Here is a 5,279-nt window from a genome sequence, read left to right as displayed (position 1 = left end):
TTCAGCCTTGCCTGAAAGATTGCCTGTGAGTTTTTTCCAATTATATAGTATTTTCTTTCTCTTGCTTGAAGACAAACTGACCCTCTTTAATTCACCTGTTCCAATACACCAAATCAAAAAGAGTGGGACAGCTGAAATAGATAACTGCTTAAGGTAGCATCAGCTAATTTGGAAAGATAAAAGGAAACAAACAAAGCAATAGAAAGGAATACTTGGGAACACAAATACTATGAACCTAGTTTTTAGGCATCACTACTTCAGGCTGTTTTCATCAGAGACTATATCCCTATTAAGTTTCAAATTCACTGTATTTAGGAATTTGAGATATGGGTAGCAAAATTAGAAAATTAGAGATCTGGGTAGCAAATAATGTCACTTGTTTTTTTACCTACTGGTGTCTGCATCCATGTTCACCTCTTCCATTTTTATTTTATATCTTGTGATTGCTCAATAACTATATCTTGGCTGACTATTGAATGTTGCCTTATTCTGCGTTCTCTCTTTGCTCTGCTCGTTCTCCCCAAACATCTGGCAGCAATTGTCATCTTCTTTTCATTGCAGTCATCTGTGTGCATGTCTTATTTCCCCTGCCAGGTTGTAAGATCCTTGAGGGTAAGGGCTACGTATTATTTATCTTTTCTCCAGACAATGTTTAGGATAGTGTTTTATACATAAGAAGCACTCATGTGTTCAATGAATCAGAACTGGTTTTGCCATTCCCCACTGCCTTCATTCAACAGTAACTAAACTATAAAGTGGCAGAGCAGAAACAATGGCGGATAATTTGCTGTACTCTTAGTCACAGTATACAGTTTCTAGAACATAAAGGATGGCTAGTACAATTACTAATACTTTTGTTTTACAAAAATTGCATAAAATCGCATAAATCTCTTGACCAAAGCTAAAACAAGGTTTTAATTGGTTCTTCCTGAGTCAAGTGTTGATTCCTGGATCATTTAACTGGGGCCACTGCCATACACTGGCTGAGGAGGGCCAGACACCAGGCATGAGCACCACCTGAACCAAAGGAAAGAGTCATCTGTTACCAGATAACTGGGGAAATGATGCAAATGATCTGGAACTAATAGGTGACACAGTATGTATTTTTTGAGATTATATGAATGGAAAATATTTGTGTAAGAATGGTTAATCTGAAACTGGGCCAGCCTTTGTTCTAGTGTTATATTCAATTGGAGAAGAATCTAGTTTTAGTCACAAAGATGATACATTGTAAAATGTGTTCACATGTTTGGTTCTGTGTGGTCAGTGTTCTATCATCAGGAATTAATGAAAATGTGTAACTAAAGTTAAAGGCTCAGTCCTAATTTATGTTCTTAGTACTGTGTTTTCTTAATCATCTAAGTTTTATTTATTTTCTTTGTTGTTCTCCCCTGCCCATCATCTTCTACAGAAAATGTCTCTATTGCCAATTCCCTCTCTATTTAAATCTAATTTGTAATTTACAACATTGTCCTCCTTAACTACTGCTATCCCTGTTGCTAATATACTCGGGGTATTCTCCATCCTTCATGAAGGTCTTCATCCACAGACCCCCTCCACCACACACACAATCTTACATTTGACTTGTACTACTGAGTGGAGGTTACATTTTCTTGTAGAGACAGAAAGAGAAAAGATTTCCAGTTCATCTGTTATGTTTCCCTAACATATTTATTTGTAGTAGGCATCTTGTGTCACGTACCCGGCATCTTTTTCCTGGTTCCATCTTGTTAAACAAACAAACAAACAAACTCTAATTCTGTACAGCCCCTAAGTTGATAGGGGATGAAATGTTCCTGCTATTCCTTTGGTAACATCATCAGCCATTCCTATGGGAAAGAACACCTCTCAGTGTCCATGAGTGGAGATGGAGTGTCAATATTAATGCCTCACATACACAAACTCAGTTGTAGGTACACATCAAGCATTGGCAGAACTGATCCCTTCCTTCCCCAGCTGAGGCTGAATTATTGATAAAGAAGGTAAGGATTGGTAAAGAACCTGAAAGCTGATGTATGGATGCTTAAAGAAGGCAGAACTATTTCTCTTGAATGGCTCTTTCCCACCACATGAATAAACCTGTATGAAAATAAAATCAACCCACATGGAAGCAGATCAAAGACAAAGAAAAAGTAGAGCACTGATGTGGTCATCTCACACCCTGGATCCAGCAACGCCTAAAGCTGTGTTGCCTTTGAACATTACATTTTGATGCCCAGATGTATTCCATTCTTAGGTTAAACTAGTAGTTCTTTTGAGTAGGGCCTTTCAAAACTGAGGACACTAATTTAGATAGTTACTGCTAAAGATAAACACACAATTAAAAGAAAAATAGCTAATGATTCCTGGATTCATGAAAATGAACTATAGAAGTTCAGAACTCTATGACGTGGAGTGTAATAGTCTTAGAGTTAGCTCTTGATGTAATTCCAAACCTTCAGCATATGATATCAAATGACATTGACTTCAGAAGACTAGTTGAGTGGGAGATAAAATTAAAAATTAAGAAGTCTTGACTATAACTAATACATTTTAAAATTGTCTTAAAAACAACTGTTTTTAAGGGAGCCTTGCTGGGTGGGGCAGGGAGCCTCCATGCCAGGCGCCCTGGGAGCCTGCCACTCTGGGCTGCTTCTGAAAGCCTTGGGTCCTGGTCTGTCTGGAACCAAATGGAAAGCAGGTGCTTGGCCACAGCACCGAGTCTGCATAGCACAGCTCATGCTGTTTGGTCTGGTTCCCTAAATGAGGTATGGGCTGGTGCTCACACCAGGCTTTGACCAGGTGTACTCCCCAGGCGGTAAGCCTGTTCCTGGGTCTAGAAAGAAATTGGGGTGTGAAAGAAAGAAATTAGTAGATTATGTTCATTTATGATAAGAAATGCAGCATATATATGTATATAACACATAGAAAATATGTGAGGTGTAATATTTTACCTATCTAAAGTGAGTAGTGATTCTAAAGCAGTGGAGTTTGTTTTGTGATTAGGAAGAATCACACCATTGTATTCCTGACACCTGCTTCTCTGTGGGCAATGGAGGCATTTGAACCTGCTGGTTGAACCTCATGGATTTCTTGAATTAATAACCATCACCAATGTGTGAAGTTTATTCTTTTTCATTCAGCACCTACTGTCTATTAGGCACTAGAATGGCAGTTTATAGGCAGTAATTTATTTAATCTCTGCATCAAACCTATAAAAGAGAGACCAGTATTGTTCTTATCCTGATTTTACACAAGAAATAATTATAATAGCTAACATGTCTGGCACTTACTATGTTTCATGTACTGCTCTAGTGATTGGCACATGTTGATTTTTAAAATCCTCATAATAAAGTGAGAATTTATTTAATCCCCAAAACATATAAGTTAGGAATTATTATCATCACCTCTATTTTTCAGATGAAGCAATTGAGGCACAGAGTTTTTAAAGAGACTTGCCAAGGAAATAAAGCTAGGAGGCACCAGAACTCAAATTTGAGCCAGGAAGTCTATCTCCAAAGTGTATATATTTCAACCACTCCACCACTTACCCCATGGGTGCAGAGACAGGGTTTACACCTGTGTCTATGTTCAGTGACCATGCTTTTAAGTACTATATTCTATTGCTTGTGTATTAGACACTGATCTTAATAGCAGAGTGTTTCCATGATTACTCCTTCTAGGTGAAGCATGTCCAGGGGATATCCAGTGAACAACAGGTACTCATTTATCCAGTTCCTGCTTTCCTCCCTAATTACAGTCATGTGCACAGTACATACTAGAGGTAGGGTGTGCCTGTTCTCAATTAGCCATCCAGGTCTTCATGTGGCTATGGATACCTTTACTCTACCTTACAGTCCTAAACACGCTGCCTTGTCTTTGCCAGGACTGTACCCTGTGTCAAGTTCCGTTGCTGTTACTGAGCTGTCACTCCTGACCAAATGGCTCCCTACCCCTAAACCCTGAAACTGCCAAGTACAACACCTGAATCTAGTTCAAGTTCAACACCTCATTTGGAGTGAGCCAAAAGTGTATCTTCCCTCCTGATTCTCAAGTATCCCTTTGATTATGACATCAGTGCACTCTTTAGCCCAGTCTACTAAGGTATAATTTGATTTGGTAATTATTAGTTGTGTTATTTTATATTTTATAATAGCTACATTTTCACAATATCTAACATGGCCATCCAAATGAGATATCGTCCTTTAACATAGTCAAGAGATGTTATACATTTATTGTTAAAATGTTCAAAATATTAGATAATTCTGTCTAAATATGTGTTTTAGACCAATATCCACACCTTATTAATATTGTTTGCAGGGCATTTGGCAGTTGAGGGCCAGGTTCTCCTAACAGAGCAACTGCTGTTGCTGCAGCACAGCCCACCACTTCTGGCTGTGCAGATTCTGGGCACCTGCAGAGCGGCTCAGGAGCTGTGAGCCCCAGGAGGAGAGAGAGACAGGAGTGGGCATGACCAAGACTGAGAGCCACTGGAGGTAGCAGTGAGTGATGCAAGTGAACCCCACAACTGCCCCGCGTTACACTATTGATGTTAGACCCATCCCAGTGCAATCCCAGAGCCATCCCAGAGAGCTCCAGAGAGAAATTCTATCTAAAACTTCCAGAGGCTCTGACAGGCTGTGGCCAGCCTTGACTGATAGAGACAGTGATTTGGGGGGATGGGGAGCACATGGAGAACATGTACCCCAGGGCTAGTGCTGCAGTATGGGGGCTACACAGAAACTCTTTTAAAAAAAGAGCTGAGGCAAGACTGGAGTCTTGGCAGGGACCCAATGTTAGTATATGTGTGCACCCATGCACAGCGCCCATACAAACAAAGAATTCAGAGGGATAGAGTCACACTGGAGGGACAGTGGGACCCAACCCAGCATGGCTGGTGAGCAGGGAACCATACAGAGTGGAGAATTTGGGCTGAGTCTCCAGTGAGAGAGCAGCAGGCTGGGAACTGGACGGGCAGGAGCTGAATGCCTGAGATTGGCTGCAGCCAGGCAGGTCCCCTCACAGATGGGTGAGTGCAAGACCCACCTGAGGGATTACAGGCTCTGCACATCAGTAAGGCCAGGCTCAGGAGCCCCTTGCTGGGTGCATTTCCACAGGGGAAAGAAAAAGCTCTGAAAAGGCCCTTTACCAGACACCACCAGCAACAATGTTCCTCAGGATCAGGGCTGAGGGATTAGAGACAGGCACAACAAGGCATGTTCAGGGCCCCACTCCGCCTGGGTGCCTAGACAGAGCTGCTGTCTGTGCCAAGCAGGAGAGCACTTCCCCTTTTACACAAA

This window comes from Desmodus rotundus, chromosome 8, assembly GCF_022682495.2.
Source record: "Desmodus rotundus isolate HL8 chromosome 8, HLdesRot8A.1, whole genome shotgun sequence".
NCBI classification, from domain to species: domain Eukaryota; kingdom Metazoa; phylum Chordata; class Mammalia; order Chiroptera; family Phyllostomidae; genus Desmodus; species Desmodus rotundus.
This window is presented reverse-complemented; position numbering follows the sequence as displayed.